The sequence below is a fragment of the Pinus tabuliformis genome, chromosome 3_1 (genome assembly GCF_031772625.1).
Source record: "Pinus tabuliformis cultivar Carrire ecotype Pingquan chromosome 3_1, CPIR1, whole genome shotgun sequence".
NCBI classification, from domain to species: domain Eukaryota; kingdom Viridiplantae; phylum Streptophyta; class Pinopsida; order Pinales; family Pinaceae; genus Pinus; species Pinus tabuliformis.
The window spans coordinates 563,150,977-563,169,527 of NC_142301.1; the positions used below are offsets into that span (position 1 = coordinate 563,150,977).

The window sequence follows — 18,551 nt, forward strand, 5'->3', positions numbered from 1 at the left end:
GAAATGAGAGAAGAACCACCTTCAAGGAAGAACCCTCAGCCTTAGAACAAAAGCTGGATGCTATTATTAATGGCATGCATAGGCTGGGAGACAGAGTAGAGAGTATTGAGAGGAAATCATCCTGGGAAGGACAGCAGCCAAATACCACAAGGAGCCCAAATTTCAGAAAGAATCAAAACCCAAACGTTGGAAGGGCCAGTCCCGACCATGATATTAGGCCTCCTTTTCAAGAGAACTACACAGAAGCATCCCCCTCTAGTGAGCCAACAGAGGAGACTCACATGAACTTGTTAGATTTGAAGGGTGAGCAACAAATTTTTCTAACTCGAGAAGACCAAGATGACCATGAGATAAGTCAATTTTAGACTAAGTCCAGAGAGTCTTTTGATTTTAATCAAGGATATGATTCCGCTGTATATGAGGTTCACAAACAGTACAAGTTGAGAACTAGAACCATTGATATCCCTGCATCTAGCAAACCAAAAGAGAATAAACAACCCAACAGAAATAAAGGCAAAGTTATTGTAACAGAACCAGCTGATATAACAGTCCCAAACCCGCATCAAGTGACTGTAGAGGACATAACAGTCATGCAGCCTTCTATTGATCAGCCTCTGCCTCCTTTATCCTCAGAAGAAAATTCGAACAGTACTCCTAAAGACCTTCCAAAAACAGAAATACCAGAAACTGTTATTCATCAAAATACTGATAATCAAAAGGAAAGCCCAGAAAATACACTTGAAAAAGAGAAATCTACTACTGCTAACACAAAAATTTCACTGGATAAACCATTTAACTTAGAAGTAGAGGTTGGTAAACTTACGATATCCATCCCCCTCTCAGAACTTGCCAAGCATGATGTTTATAGGCAGCAAATCCAAAAATCACTTCAAATGCCAGAGGTCAAAGATAGTGTAAATGTTTTAGATGATACCCCTGAGCTGTTGTTTGGTCCAGAAGTTAATGGAAAATCAACATATGGATCTGTTTTACCTTTTTATGTCAGTCTGCACATACATGACAAAATCTTGCATAATTCTATGTTTGACTCAGGTCCTCACACAACCTTATACCCAAAGTTGTAATGGAAAAATTAAACCTTGATATAAGAAGACCCTACAAAGATCTATTCTCCTTTAATTCAAGTCAGGGAAAATGTCTAGGCTTAATCAAAGACCTTTGTGTGTCTTTAGTCCAATTTCCCAACAAGACAATCCTAATGGACGTAGTAGTTGCTGATATTCCAACAAAATATGGTATGCTCCTATCAAGATCATGGGGAGCAAAACTCCAAGGATCTCTTCAATTAGACCTCTCTTATGCCACTATATTTGTCTTTGGGAAACCAAAGAGACTGTACAGGGAAACACTGATGAAATATGTGGTAAGTAGTGAGGAAAAGCCCCAAAACTTCCCTTTATACTCAATCCATACTGATATGGATTCTTTTATTTTGTTCAATGATGATAGCTACCCTTTAACTGATGACAAGCCTCTGGCTTTAGAGCAGCAAGCACATATCAATCAAGAATCGGTTGCACACACTCAACAAATTGTCACAACAACCAATACAACCAGCTTGCAAGAAGAACCTTCCCAAATAGAACATTCAAATCTGCCCAATCCTAAAATAACTGAAACTCTTAATACAAATCCCAAGCAAGAAATCACATGGTATTTAGAGTTTGATGGTTCTGTTAATAAATTAGGAGCAGGGGCAGGTGTATGGATTCATAATTCTCATAACAACCATGCAGAAGGCCATGCCTACAGACTAAATTTCAGATGCACCAACAACATGGCAGAGTATGAGGCTCTCCTTTTAGGCCTCAAACTGCTCAAAGTTCTAGGGGCTACAAAAGTGTCCATCCTGGGTGACTCTGATTTAGTCATTCAACAAATGAAAGGTAACTTTGTTACTAATGACAATAGAATGAGAGCCTATAGGACTGCTGCCACTAATATACTTAATGCATTCACTGAATCCAATCTTGCCAAGATTTCAAGAGATCATAACATTCATGCGCACAGCCACTTTTGCTAGTACCTACAAGATTCCATTCGAGCCAAATCACCATTTCACTGCAGAGATAAAACACAGGCCTACTGTCCCAAACAATTTTAAAGACTGGCAGGTGTTCGAAAATGATGCCCAGATTAACAATTTTCTCACTCTTGAGCATGAGTTTTTAACTATAAACATTGACATGGATGCCATGGATGATCCCCTACAGCAAACAAAGGAAAACCAGCATGCTGTAACAGCTGCTACAACAAAACAAATCCTTCACCCAACCATCTTCGACGGTGTAAACATAGAACAACTGAAACAAGCGCATTTGGAAGAAATAGCCAAAACAGAAGACAAGATCATTGATCTGAAGGATAACTTTCTCCCTGCTGGCTTAACTCCCTTAGAAGATATGTTTGATGCCAATGATGTCCCAAAAAATCCTAAAGTGGAACCTTTGAATGCTGCCGTAGAAGAACACAATATAGGGACAGTAGAGAAGCCCAAAATGATCAAATTGTCCAAAAATCTTCCACCTAATCAAAAGCCAAAGTATATCGATCTATTCAAAGAGTTTCAAGATGTATTTGCATGGAGTTATGAGGACTTGAAGTCCTATGACACCTCAGTCATTCAACATACCATTCCCTTAAAACCAAATCAAAAACCATTCAAGCAGAAATTTAGAAGGATTAACCCAATGCTTCTTCCCTTGATTGAGAAGGAAGTAAAGAAAATGTTTGAAGCAGGTATTATAGCACCCATCAGATTTTCTAAATGGGTATCCAACCTTGTTCCCACAAGAAAGAAATTAGGTGAGATCAGACTGTGTGTTGACCTAAGAAATTTAAACCAAGTCTCCCTAAAATACCACTATCCTTTGCCCAAAATGGATCACATCCTGCAAAGAATAGTGGGATCATCTAGAATCTCCTTGCTAGATGGATTTTCAGGTTTTAATCAAATACTTGTTCACCCGTATGACCAAGACAAGACAGCCTTTACTACACCGTGGGGAACATTTAAGTATGTTAAAATGCCTTTCAGACTAAAGAACGTAGGGGCTACCTTTCAAAGGGAAATGGATATTGCATTTGCCAAGGAAATACATGATTTCCTAGTTGTCTACCTCGATGACCTCTCCCCTTTCTCCAGATCAGATCAAGAGAACCTCAAACACTTCAGGCAAATATTCATGACATGTAGGAAATATGGCATTTCCTTAAATCCCAAGAAGTCTCTGTTTGGCCTTGAGGAAGGTAAATTATTAGGCCACATCATTTCAAAAGACGGTATCCGAATTGATCCGGAAAGAATCCAAGCCATTCTCCAAATACCCTATCCAAGAAACATAAAAGAACTGCAGGCATTCCTTGGAAAGATCAATTTCCTAAGGAGATTTATCCCAAATCTAGCTGAGCTAATAAGACAATTAAGTAACATGTTAAAAAAGGACGCCAATGTAAAATGGTCTCTTGAGACCAAGCAAGCATTTGAGAGTATCAAAGCTACCTTGACTCAAACCCCTGTCCTCACAAGTCCACAATTTGATAAATATTTTTTCATTTTTTCATTTGCATCTGAGCACACCATAGCTGCTGTTCTTTTGCAAAAAGATGATCAAGGAAACGAAAAACCAATTGCATTTTTCAGCCGAGCCTTAAGAGATGCACCATTGAAATACCAAATCATGGAAAAACGGGCCTATGCCCTGGTTAAGGCCATTAAAGACTTCAGAGTTTATATTCTATACTCCCATGTGATTGCCTATGTCCCAAACTCTATTGTGAAAGACATATTAACTCAAGAGGGACTTGAAGGCAAAAGAGGCAAATGGATTGCCAGCATTCTTGAATATGACATAGAAATAAAACCCACCAAGCTGATAAAGGGACAAGGTTTAGCCAAACTCATGTCTGAAACAAATTTCCAGGCCTTAGATATTAACCAACTAGACAATGAACAGGAGCTGGCGACTCCACGGATTAGTGAAACCTTTTTGCATTCCCCATGGTATGCTGATATTTTCTTTGTATTGTTAAACCTGTGTGCTCCCCCAGGATTGTCTAGAACCAAGAAAATATTTTTGAAAATGAAAGCTTCAAAGTTTTGTGTGTTAGACGATGCCTTATTTTGGAAAAATCATGAAGACATACTGCTCAATTGCTTGACTATGAATGAAACTAACAGTACCATAGAAGAATTCCATGTTGGAGATTGTGGAGGACACCTATATTGGAAGTCTACAACTGATAATATTTTAAGGGCTGGTTACTATTGGCCTTCTCTCTTTGCAGATGTCAAGAATTTTGTTGTTTCATGTCACAAATGCCAAAACTTTGAACAAAAAAGAAAGCTTTTGCCTTTGCCCCTTAAGCCCATCTCGACCGAAAAACCTTTTCAACAATGGGGTCTTGATTTCATTGGAAAAATCCATCCTTCTTCTTCAAGCCAACACAAGTGGATTTTAACAGCCACCGACTACTTCACCAAGTGGATTGAAGCCATCCCATGTAGGCAAGCCAATGACTCCACCATCATCCAATTCCTTGAGTCCAATATCCCTTCTAGATTTGGCTGCCCTGAGAAGATCATCACTAACAACACCGCTGCTTTCAAGTCCAAAAAGATAATCAATTTCTGCCATAAATTCCACATTACCTTAGGCCACTCCACAGACTATTACCCTCAAGGCAATGGCTTGGCCGAGTCATCCAACAAAAGCCTCATCAACATCATAAAGAAAATGCTGGAAGAAAACAAAAAGAACTGGCATAAAAGGCTCACAAGTGCCTTGTGGACATACAGACTTTCCACCAAAAGATCCATTGGTATGAGCCCCTATGAGCTAGTATATGGCATGGAGGCCAGATTTCCCTCATCATTGGGAATTCCTACTATCAAGCTGTTACAGGAAATTCAGGCTGAACCAAATGACATTCAACGAAGAATCAACCAGACCATCCATCTTCAGCAGACCAGAGAGCAAGTGTATGACAGAGCTCAAATTTTGCAAGAGAAGCTCAAAAAGATGTTTGATAAGAGAGCTAAAGCTGAAGATTTCTGTGTTGGCAACAAAGTTCTAAGGTGGGATTCACGAAGAGAAGACAAGGGCAAACATGCAAAATTTGACTTTCTGTGGAAAGGTCCATTTGTTATCAGCGCTGTGCAAGGCAATAACACATATTTTCTCAAGTCTACAGATGGCAGCACAGCTGAAGAAGGCCCTGTAAATGGCCGAATGTTAAAACATTACCTTGATCCAGTTTTTTGAGAAGTAACATATTCCTGTGTATACCTGTATATAAGTGATTGTACAACAGAAGTTTTTTTGTTATGGCTAGATAAGCGATCTGATTGCTCCAGTTTTGTATCCAGTTTTGGTTCCCGATATCATGTTTATTTCAAAAACAAGTTCTCAGACAAAAGTAAGTTTGATGATAGAGCACGCAGAAGAAAGCAGGCGGTGCTGCTGTTGGGTAAAAATTCAGTTTTGAGAATGTTGTTTCAGATTTCAGAAGTTTCAAATCATTTTTGCAGAAGAAGTTCCAGTCTACAACAACAATAGAAAATCAAGGCAGTCTGACCTGCTGTTCTTGGCTTTTCACAAGGAGAAGCCATCCCCAAGTGGAGCCACTGTTAGCCTCCTGTTGCAACAGGTGTTCATTTTTCATGATTGACAATTTTACAAGCCAAATATGTCATTCTTTGCATGCTGCAATGCTCCATATTTCCAGATGGCCAGAAGAATATCCATGAGACTGTGCTACTCTAAGTGCCACTGTTGTATGCCAATTTTGATCAGTTATCCAGTTTTGAAGAATTTCAGTTGGAGGGAAGGCCAAACAACTTAATCTTGGCCTCCCCAGGTTTCAATTTCCTGTTGTAGAATATAGAGAATCATTATCTATCGAAACAGTTTAATCTTGGCAGATTTGTAGATAGGTAGAGAAGCAAGGGTGCTCAACAGCTTAATTTGAGACCCTGGATGAAATAAGTGTATATGTAGATAGGAGAATAGAAAAAAGAAAAAGTTGAAAAGCTGGGTTTGCCAATTCAAGTGCACCCAAACCGAAAAGAAGAAAAAATGCTAGGTAAGTAGGCTGGGTAAGTAGTTTTGTGGTTGCAGAATCAAGTTATGTGATCCAGGTCATGTTTTCAAGTGCCATATTTATTCATATCACAGTTTTGAGGCATTTTTCAGCTGGTTCAGATCAAGCGAGGCATGTCTAACTCCCCTTTCCTCTCATTCCCCAAGTCACTCACTAACTTCCCCTAAAAAGGTCAAGATCTGCTTGATACCTCTCAGTCACATCATGTTCCATATCATTTTCCTTGGTAAAGATCTGCTTTACTCAAGGGATGTTCATACTCCGTCTATGAGTCCTTTTCCCCATTTGATAGCCTAAGACATCATACTTAGCGCTTTCTCTCATCACTGTCATATTAACTACTAACTTTATTATGTAGCTCCCTATCTATTTCCGCTTCCCCTACTAAAACTATGTACATAAGTCCCCTATATACTTATCCCTTCCCCCTGGTTGAAAAATAACCATATTCATCCTTGTGAATTGCTAAGTTTACCTGAAACATAGAAAGAACCCTCATTTCCCCCCTCTAACTACCTTCCAAATGCATAAGGACCCATTCCTTTGCATAATTTTCCCTCCATATATAAAATGACCATCTTTTTGGCCTGGTTTCCACCTTCTCATTGCATAAAACCCCTCCTTTTGGCCAAAAACTCTCTCAAATCCATTAAATTTCCTCCTTGCTATACTTCAGACCCCTTCCGAAGCCCCAAAAACCATTCAAAAGCCATAAAGACCCTTTGCCGAATCATAAAAACCCACCTTTCCTAAAGTTTTCCCCGCGGTATGATTAAATCAATTTAAAAAGCGCGCGGGCCCCGTCCCTTATCCCTCCGCCACCTTGGCCGTTCTGCCAGCTGTTAGATCTGGCACGCCCTAGATCTACGGTGGGCGGGTCTTCTTCCCCTCCGACCTGCCGATGGTTAGCGTCTGGGAGATGGGCGGTTTTCCCGTCATACTCCCGCCACGCGTCGCCCTCTCGGCTGTGGCAGAGCCCCCTCCTCCCAAACCGCCTTCTGCACAAGGGTGGTGTGACATAAACCGGAAACCACCTTCTGTACCCTCAAGCCAGTGTGACGTCACCTTGCCACGTCACCCTGGCACGTCACCCTGCAACGTCACCCTGCCATGTCACCCGTCGTACTGGGTCCCACCTGCTGACGTCACCGCAAAAAAGGTGTGAGAGGTGAAATCGCGACTTAGGATGCCTGAAATCAGTTTCTGAGGTAGGTTTTTATGCATGATTAGCGCCTAGCGCTAATCACGCATCACTAAGAAAAAAGGACCAAAATGGAAATCCCCTTTCCTGTGCAGTTTTGCAGCGGCCCTTTCGCCTGAATTGAGCCAGAAACTGGCCATTTAGTAGTTTTGAATGCCAGGAGAAGTAGATGAAGCCAAAACCAGTGTCAAAGAGTATCAGGATGCAGCGAAGAGTGCCAATAAGGATTTTTTCAGCGGCTCGAAGCAGATTCAGCATTAAAGAGCCCCCCAGCAAAGTCAATAAAGCATTAAAGGCCATTTAAAGACTTTCAATTCTCAGTTAATGCACATCAAAGTCACATGAGATCAGTGGATCAAAACCCAAAGCGCAGTTACTGCAGAAGCATTGTATCAAGCCACCAAAGGAAGACATATTAACTCTTTTTACGGCTGCTTCCGGCGCAGCTCAGTAGATATTTTCTTGCATTTAATTCCAGCACGAGTTTAGGTTAAAAGAAACTTTTTCCGTGGACCTGTTTTACGTCAGATGTAATAAATATTTTTGATGTCTTGTTCTATATAAACCACCCGAGTTCATTGTTTAAGGGTTGGCTGTTGGTCATTTGGGAAACACACTCCAAAGAGAGTCTCGCTCTGTATCTGATATGTTTATTCAATCAAAGATTGCTAAAAGCTTGGAGAGTGGACTGTTGATGTGTTGTTAATGGTTGTAATGAGTGAATGTTGGAATTCTTGTGCTGCCATATGAATCAATAAGTGTTTCTTCCCTCTGTTATTTCAATTTCATATATGCTCAAGTCACAGAATGAAAGTATGGTTTAGAATTTGCATAATTGCACTCTACACTCAGTTTCTATGATTTTTTAATGTTTTCTTCTTTGATTTAGGCATAAATATGGATTCCTCAAGGCTCATATTTTCCCTAATTCAGCTATGAATGACTGTTATTTAGGAATTCTTAGTTTCTCCTAGATAGGGCTCGTTCATTTTCCCTTTGCTAACTTGTTTGAGAGATTCTCTGTTGTCTCTCATTCCTTAGCATTCAATCCATCTACATTTTAGCCTAAAATGTTGTTTTCTGATGTAGCTACCTTGCTCCTTATTCCTCTTGTGACCAAGAAAACGCACCAGCAGTCCTACTCCATGACTCCATGCCCAATGGTTTGAAACTTGCCTCACTATGCATTGCCTCTCTACTTGAAAGCTTTCCCCTTTCCACCTTCCCACCAAAACACAAACAAAACCCCTTGAAACCTATAACTAGCCTAAAATCATTATCAACAAAGCTAAATCCTAAAGAGAGAGCCCTCTCTGACTGCTGGTAGGCTAGGACCAGTAGCCCAAAGATTGGTCTGTGGTTACCTCGGCCGTATCCCTTAAGGAGTTTAGGGACAACCTGAGTGATAACACATCCAAGAAGATTGATTCTGGAGTTCAGAAGCCACCAAAGGTTGGAGGCAGTTGGAGGAGCTACCAGAGTTCATTCTCAGTGATCCAACAGTCCATTCTGGCTATAAAGGACCTTCTGAATCTGTTGTGGGGATTTTCAGAACCATATGAATACTTCTATGGGCCAAGATGCTACATTGAAATTTTATAACATAAAATTATCAAATGATCAGTTTTTTGTTGGTGTCTGATGTGTGTTGAAGACAGAAGAAGGAGTTCCAGAGATAGCTAGTAGAATTCTAAGGGAGTTAGTGCCATCCAGAAGCTCAAGTCAGCTTAGTGTACTAATTGAAGGAATCTAGTCTAGATAAGCCTAGATCTATCCACAGAGTAAGGAAAATGAGGGATAAGGTGGTATTCTAAGCCCATTGGTTCAGGTGTAAACATTTGGAGTTGAGTTTGGAACTTGTAAAAGAAGTTTTACCATAATCCCAAAGAGCCTAGTCAAGTTGACTAGAGCTCAAGTTGATGTAGGCCATGATATTAGGGTGAACTCCTATATTATATTGATGTTATGTGTGATTGTTTATTTGCTGCATTTTACTATTATTTGTCTTTAATATCAACATAAGTAAATAAGCACTTAAATAATATAAATAAGGACATACACCTAATTCAAGTCCTTAATTCCACATTTGTCAATCTAATCTAGATCATAAATTTGTCAAGCTTTGGAGTGGGAGGTTCCTGTAAGTGTGAAAAGGTGTTAGACCCCCATTTCAGATCAGGTGGTATCAGAGCTACCTACTTGATTGACAAAAGCATAGATGCTTGATTGACAGAAGCATAGATTTCTTGTTTGACTTGAAAGGTGTTTAAATAGTACAAAGGATTTGACTGTTTGATTTTTTGTAAACTGACTATTGTTTGAGTTTGAAAAGGTGAAGGGAAGGCTACTGATATCTAAGTCCAGGAGAGGACAAGAAGGAAAAAGGTCTGAAGGCATTCTCCTCACCCCAAGGACCTCAAGGCAATTCCCGAAGCACAAGAGGTTTGAATGGTAAAGATTGCTTGAATAAGCTCTTTATGAATTTTGTTGAAGTTCTTTTGTTCATTGTTATGGTGACAACTTCTACAAGTGAGTTCTCAAAATCCTCCTCCTTCACAAGATTATTTGATGAAGACTTGAAGCAAGAAATGTTCATCATGATGAATATGTTGAGAGAAATGTATGAGGATGGAAGGGAGAGCATCATACTGCGAGAGCAGTTGAATTCAATGATGGAAGAGAAGCAGTTGATTTCTGACAGATTGAAAGAAGTGGAAAGACAACTTCATATTGCAAATATGAACCTTCAAAGGATGCATGAGTTGGAGACACAAGTCCTTATTGCCAAAGAAGCCTTAGTCAAGTATCAACTTGTAGAAAAGGTAAACAATTCCAGTATTTCTTCAATTTCCTCTGAGAATGTAAATGTTGGTTCTTTGAAAAGCATACAAGAGGCATAGGGTCCAAGTTGATGTCACAAATGGGCTATGAAGGAAAAGGATTGGGCAAACATGCATAGGGAATAGTTGAGGCAATAATGGTTGAGCAAAGGCCTAAGTATTTGGGTCTTGGCTATGGACAAGTTGATGGAGAATGTTCCAAAGTAGCCATGAAGGAAATTGAAATAGTTCCTAGAAGAAGTCTCATGTCAAGTCTTCTACCTCAAGAGTGTAAAGATTGTATTCTTGGGAAATGCAATAGTTTGAAACATACTTTGCAGGTAGAAGGTGTTCATAAGGAGGCATTTGAACCAGAGAGTTGTAAAATATCTAAAAGCATTGAAGAGATTGATGGTGTTCCAAAGGAAGCCACTTCATTCGATTCACCTCCTCATGAAGGTAAGAAAGGTGATAGAGAAAGGTATAGATCTGATTTTAATCATATTCCTTTTGATTATGTAAAGCATGAAAAATTTCTATGTAAGCATGGGAAAATAATTGCATGTTCCTTTTGTGGTTGTTATAACCATATTTTTTCTAGATGTTGAAAGAGAATGGCCACATACAGGAAACTATTGAAGAAAGGGAGGCAAGAAGCCAAAGTTCCATTGGACAAGGCAAATCATGCTATCAAGAAGATGCACATGTGTTGCACTTATTGACATAAGCAAAGACACATTGCTAAAAAGTGTTGGACTTTAAATCCAACAATGCTTCCACAAAACCTAAAGAAGGTGGAAAGAGAGAATGGAAAGAATGGAAAGAAAGTTTCCATAATTGATGTGTTGTAGGATGATTCATAGGTTGAAGTCAATGAGCAGACAAAGGAAGCACCTTTGAAATGGATTGTGTTAGCATCCTATACCAATAGGTTTCATTTTTCATGATTGGCAGGGGAAATTCCAAATATGTTCTACTTTGATGATGCAAAGATCCCATATTTCTGTGAAAGAACATGTCTGTACATAGTTTTGATGGTGTCCTACTTCTGGATGGGTGATCCAACAGTCTAATCTGGATCATACCATGTTTAAATTGATGTTGTAGAATAGAGAAAGAGAATCTGTCCAAACTGTTTAATCTTGGCAGATTAGTAGTTAGGTAGATAATAAAGGTTCCCAACTGCTTAATCTGGGGCCTTGGAAGTGATAAGGGTAGTTTTAGATAGAAATTCAAAAGAAAATAAAAAGAAAAAGAAAAAGAGCAATTGAGGGTTTGCAAGTCTAAGTGCACCCTCCTTGAAGTAATAAAAAATGCTAGGCACTAAGATGGGTAGGTAGAAAGGGGTTGCAGAAGTTTGTTTTCCTTCATATTGCTGGCCTTCACAAAGAAAGCATAAATTGGCAACAACAGAGATATCTACTCGGCTTCTTGGTAACAAAGCATGGAAGCATGTCTAACTTCCCATAATTCCCCACAAAAGTTCTTTCTAACATTCCCTAAATGGTCCAATGGGATTTCCCCATTGAGTCCTAGCATCACCTGTTGATTATAGCAACATCAAGCCAAGATGTTGATTCCTATTACACAAGAAAGCCACATTTCCTGTGTAAAATCATTGATCATTTTCATCTGTTTCTGCACCTGAGTTTACTCATTAAACTTAGTATTCAGTTCCTCTCTCCCATCTCAAATCCATATTAACCCCTAATTTTACTATTTAGCTCCCCAATTTTCCCCTTTTCCCTATTATTATACCATTTTTATGTAAAAAATCCCAGAAAGTATATATATTTCCCCCCTCAGGCGATATAGCCTTAATACTCTAAAGGGTCAAGGCATGATGAACTTGGGCGCTAATGCAAATGTGTGTTCATATTTTATTTTTGGGAATTAAATCAACAGCTGGTTGATTTAATAGCCCTAGCGCACCTTATAAAACTATATATTGTTTACCCGCCGATTCCTAAAACCTCACAAAACCCCCAAATTCAGTTTATCCAAAGTTTATCCCAGCGCAATTTTCCAGAAATAATAATTGTTTATTGGACGGGCCCCACCGTATCGCTCTGTCATCTTCGCGTCCCGTCATCCATCGGATCCGGGCCCTCCCATCCAACGGTCCTCGGCGATTTCGGACCACCCCCGATCGTCGTCCTTTAGTACCCGATATTGTTAGATTGCCGACATCTATCCCTGGACACGTGTCGGCTTCTGATTGTATCAGGCAGCTTTCGACACAAACCGGGCCCGTACCAAAAGCGGTCTGATAAAACCGCTTACCACCATTGCCTTTCCGCCTTACGTCATCGCTACGTCATTGCCGCATCAGCATCGCGTCAGATCCCATTTTTCCATTTTTCCGACATGACCGCCACGTCGCTCATCCACGTTAGTCCACTCACTGGTTGCCACGTCATCCCACCGTACACGACCCCACCAATGACATCATGCTGACGTCATCCGTCAAAAAGGCGCCAAAAAACAAATTTTTCCATATTTTTGCACAAAAAATGTATTTTTCTCATTTTTCAACGAATGAGCATTGTGTCTCCTACATGCAATTTCACGTCTTTTGTTCGCTGAATTTGAAAATTTCAACCTTGATCTGCTACCTCCCCGAACTCCACATGATCAACTCCTTCAGGCCGCGCGATAACCAGGTATTTACCCTCTCTTCCGCGCAACCTGGTTTCTTTTAGTCTTCCACTGTAAAAACAACACAAAGTTACCATATTGTCCTGCATTCTGAAACTCCCATGACTGTATAATCGAATTAATGTCCATCAGAGGGTCGAAATTCATTCAATTCCCGCACTCCCTGCACTCTCTCCAAGCTTAGACCCCATAGCAAGCATTTCTCGCCTTGCAGATGACCACTGCAAGATAATTCATCCTGTTTCGCCTCCTTTGACAGCATTTCACCTCAATTTCACCAAAACTACCCTGTTTCTCCCTGTAAATTTCTTCATCCATCAGAATTCACTGCTCAGCACCGCATTCATCCACAATTCAAGTATAATCTAGTTCGAAGGACAAATGAAGCATGGAGACCCCTGTAGCCTTGAATATCGCACCCCTAAATGCTCCACATAAGAGTCTAGAGTGGTTAGCCCTTGCTGACAGAGACTACCAAATGGCAGAGGCAATTGAAGTGTCTAGCAAAGTACCACATTCCAGTCATCAATGAGTTGAAAGCCAAACACATGAATGGAACTGACATCCTAAGAATTTGGGAATCCCACTTGCCTATTTTTTATCTTCCTCAGGTCAATATTTTCCCTGATTTGATCCATCAGTGATGTACAAATTATGACCCTAGTCAAAGGGCTGTCCTCAGTCCTTCAGGCTCTGTTTTATTCTATATCACACCTGAAGCTATCAATCAAATGCTTCACTTTCAATCAGCAAAGCCATTGACTCCTCTGTCTATGCAACACTTAATAGACCAAGGTGCCAAGCTCTCCAGTGCCCAAATTACAAGAATTACCCAATTGTTCATGCAGCCAGATTCTCAACCTCAGAGGCCTCCTCCTTTCCTGCATGTACATCTCAATGAAGTAGGTAAAATCCTTATAGATATGATCACCTATATCCTGGGGTACAATACAAATGAATATGTGAATGAAACTATCTTGGTTATGTTGGCTATGTTCACCCTAGGAAGGCCTCCTAGTGTTCAATATGATTATGCTACATTCATTGCTAACAAGTTTCATGAGCAATTCATGAATCTAGAGAGGGAGAGGGTGTTTAAGTACACTTCCTACATCTATCACTTGTTAGTATTCAATCAGCCTGACAACTTTCCTTTTTCCCTCAAGAAGTTGGATGCACAAGGAAACAGAAGATCTGTAGTATTCTGGTCATCAGTCTTTCATCATGTCTCCTATTCGCCATACAGTTACTGTGAATTCATTGACTTATTCATCCATCCAGCCATGTCCTTGTTGCTGAGTTCTCCTCCTCCCAGACTCACAGATGAGATGCAGAAGATCCTCCAGCTTTCAAAAAGCTATAGCATTGGGGATTGGTACTTCTACCAAGACCATACAGTGATCAGAATATATGGCTGTGAACTAGCCCCATACAGGCTGCCAAAATATGTCCCCATGAGACTTTTTGCCTTAGAATACTTCAGGCAGTTTGGAAATGCAGACATGCTCCACTTTCATAGCAAAAACAAGAAGGCACAGCTGAAAATCAAGCACCAATTAGGCCCATTCATTTTCAACAAAAGAGAAGAATCTTGGGAAGAAGCAGATAAAATCCTAAAGAGCTTCCAGCTACAAACAAGCTTCCTTTGGTCACCCTATGACCCAAATCATTTCATAAGCCTTAGGAGAGTCAGATACAGGCTTGCCAGCTATGACCATCTCAGAATTCCACACGTTGAAAAATATGCAAATCAGTTAGAATGGAAAGAGGGCACCCTAGTGGAGGCAAGTTCTAAGGAAGAAATAGCACAAAAAACAGTCAAGGGGTTAGAAAAAGTAGTTGACTTAGAATTTTTTGGACAGGTTTACTCCCCAGTACTCAAGCATCTTGGAGTAGCTGCTTCCTCTTCTACTGCTCCCCAGCAATCTGCCCAAGACACTACTCAAGCATCAACTACAGCTAAAGGAAAAGAGATACAACAAGAGGATCCCCTTCCTAATGTAGAGCAGCAAGAAGAGATGGCTGAGGCACCTGCAACCACAGAGAAGCAAACTTAGGAACAAGTCCTTCCAAGGCAGGAGGTAACAGTTGAAACCATGGTGCTATAAACTCCAGCAAATGAAGAGAGAACCAGGAATAGAGATAGGCAGGAGGAAACTCCTCTCACTACCTCAACAGATCAGCAAGGGGAGAAAAGACAAAGAGTCAACCCTTTCTCTGAGGAGGAAATTCCTACTAGACCAGCTGTGGGTATGGGCGCTCCTAGCACAGAGGCATCAACCAGTTCCTTTCAGCAGGAACAAGAGAGACAACATGGAGGAGAAGTTAGTTCATCAGGACAGCAGTCAAGATCAGAGCCAAGCATCAAGAAGCAGTTCATGGAGATAAAAGCAAGAAATGAGCCAATTAGATACCAACTCTATAACCAGCTGCTCAAGATGGCGCCAACAAATCAACAAAGGCTCATGGCAGCCTATGATATTTCAGAAGGAAAAATGACTCTAAGTCATTTTAGGCCCACCATGCTACAGCCCCAGTCAGCTGCTGACTATATCAGGACTAACCTAGAGGTATTTGCCAAGGACATCCATCCCATGGATCAGATAGAGCTGCACAAACAAACAGGGGAGATGGTTTATTCCACATTGGCTGATAAGACTCTATTGGCACATAGGTTGCAAAACTCCCTGCATAACACTACTGCTCAATTGGAGCTAGAGAAGGCTTCCTCTCAAGCCAAGGACAACAGAATCAAGTCCTTGGAAGAAATTATCACAGAGCTGGGGAATGATCCAAATGACCCTAAGGGAATGCAAGCATTAATGAAGAAGAAGGATGAGGATATAGCAGCTTTGAAGAAGCTAGTCAAACTACCACCAACCCTTCACCCTCAGACTGAAGGTGTTGCCCAGCAAAGAAAAGATCAGGATGTGATGGCCATGCTGTTGGCCTTGCATAAAAGGTTGGTAGAGACAGAGGGTGCCTTGGAGGCAGCCCTAAAGCAAAAGGAAGGAGAACAGGTGTCCCAGCCACCTCAGCCAGTTATAAATATTGAGGATGCTCCTCAAATAATAATTTCTCCCCCTGAAAAGACATCAGAAGCGGGCCCTTCAACACCAGCACCAGATGTGGCAGCACTTGAGCAGGCACCCAGCCTCAGTATGCAGAACATGATGAAGGAGCTGGAGGCGCTAGAAGCACATATGGTTGAGTTAAAGGATGCCAAGGAAAAATTAGCCAAGTTGGAAGAGAAATATGACAAATCAAAATAGCATGTGGCTGAGAGGATAAGAGAAATAAGAACCCTGGAAAAGAAGATAAAGGAGTTGGAAAAGGAATTGACCATGAGCAAGACTATAGCTGATATAAAGAAAATTCTATGGGCTAAAATTGGCCAATCCATTACAGACCAATGGCAGTCCATTGAAACAATTCATGAGCAAATGGATCTCCTGAGCAGAGCTCAAGCTGAAAATCAAAGAGCCAGGGCATCTTTAGGGAGTATGCCTGAAATAGCCAATAGAATGATTAATGTCCTTAACAATCGGACTGGCCTTCAGCTGGCAGGAATGGGCATTAGAGACAGGACTGATACTATTCTGCTGATAAAAAGGGTGCTTACCCTAAGGAATTATGTCCAGACACTGGAGAAAAAGTGTCAAGAAATACAAGCAGAAGTGAATGAGTTTATTGCAAAAATCACAGTTTTACATAACAAGGGCCTCCCTAGCTTGGTGACCAGTGCAAGAAGATTTTTATCACATGAAAATTATGCCAAAAGGGTCAATAACTTTGCAACAAATCAAATAACAGCATCTGCAAGTGCTCCAGAGGAAGCAGGACCCCCATCTGGGCAGGATCTTTATGACAAGCTGGAAAATCTATTCTTTATTGAGCATGAGATCAAGCACCTTTTTGAGGTACCACCAAATTATTACAAATATACTGAAGCTGATGAAACTTTGATTAAAATACAGAGGCACCAATTTCCCACTGAAGAATGGTGGAGGAGTATGATAGAAACTTTACTTTGATGAATTAATTTTGGTCTAAAGTCTTTGATCAACCGCGAGTCATCATTTTTTAAATGACTCATGTATCAAATCTACCTGGAAGCGATAGTGGATGGCAGCTGGATGAAAAGGACAGTGACGGGGTACAGCTGGATAATGCAACTGATGTGTCCAATACAACAACATCGTGACAGGGGAGCATAAAGGCAAGAATTCTCAAAATCAATGCAAAGGCGCTCAGCCGTCCCAATGCGCTCCAAAAGTCAAAGATCTCTGACAGAAATGAACAGCTGTAATCAATCTTCTTTAATAGCAATAACTATTGTATCCACTATTTTTGAGAGTTAGTAGGGAAAGTTATGAATCAATGACTCATCTTTGAGATATTTTGTAAGATAATTTTGTATATATACGCCCCCGCTTAGCTTATTTGGGGTTGTTGTTTATTTGTTCTGAAGAACTCGGCTGTATATTCTGAGAAGTATAGTACAAGAAGCTGCTGGTTTTCTCAACTTGGCTTTGCTTGGACGTGTTGTGATGGGGTTGTTGGCTGTTGCAGAACTCTCGTGTTATCTCATGATGCAATAAGTGTTTTCTCAACCGTGTCTTTGTTTTATCTGTTTACATAACTCATCTATGCTATATGTTTGATAATCTTAGTAGGAAGGAAAATGAATAGTTCAGGATTTGTCCATTGAGACACCCTAAACTCAATCTTTCTTGCTAACTATGTTTTCTTCAGGATTAGTTGTAAATGTGGAAATCTTGAATGCTCTCATTTGCTCTAATCTTCATAGCCAACTCTATTCAGGAATTCTCGTTTGCTATTGAATAGTATTTAACCCTTATCTCAGTGAAAGAAATCCTCACTGCCTTTCATTGTGTGAGGCCATACTGTTTTCTTTAAATTGAATGTTTGTTTCATGAATACCTATCTAGCTCTGCATTAACACCATCTTTATCACATGCACTAAGTAATACTCAATCATGGACTCCGATTTCCCAATGGAATGAAACCTCTTTGAGCATCACAAACCTTTCTTTAGAAAATATCTGACAACCAAATTTCAAACAAAATTCTATACTTCATAACTAGCCTAAAATGCCCAAAACAAAGCTAAATCAGAAAGAGAGAGCCCTCTCTGATTGCAGGTAGGCTAGAACCTGTAATCCAAAGTTGGTTTGTGGTTACCTCGACCGTATTCCCTTAGGAGTCAAAGGGAACAACCTGAGTGTTAACATAATTGGCAACTCCACTAGGGAACTGAACTAATTTCCCAGCCATTGTCTGATTCCTAGTCAATTCCAAAAACAGGTAGAAGCTGGCTCCTAAGAAGAAGACACGTTATACCATATCTAATCCAGATCCAAATCCATCACCTGTATTTGAAAATCCAAACCTGATTCCGAGGACTCTTAGGAAACAAGAAAAGGAAGAAACTAGTCCAGATTCAAACCCGGAAGCAGGATTTCAGAGTAACATTCCTACCCCTGCTAAAGTTTCCTTTCATCCTCATATCACAACTTCACAGTCTCCCAGTTCTACATCCACTTCACATAGTGCTTGTTCAACTCCCCCACTAAATACACATACCCCTCTCATCCCCTTCCCTCCACTTGTTCCATTTGTTCCTATTGTCCCTGTTATCCCAGTAAACATGGCTAATAAATATGCTCCTTTACAGTTACCAGCAAACCCAAGGGCTATGCCTCAGGATTACCAAACCAGGATCCCAT

At 40.5% G+C, this 18,551-nt stretch overlaps 1 pseudogene; it reads left to right on the forward strand.

Annotated features, from left to right (window-relative positions):
• Window positions 1–2,207: 2,207 nt before the first annotated feature.
• LOC149188240 (uncharacterized) overlaps window positions 2,208–18,551 on the forward strand; it is a 126,916-nt pseudogene continuing 110,572 nt past the window's right edge.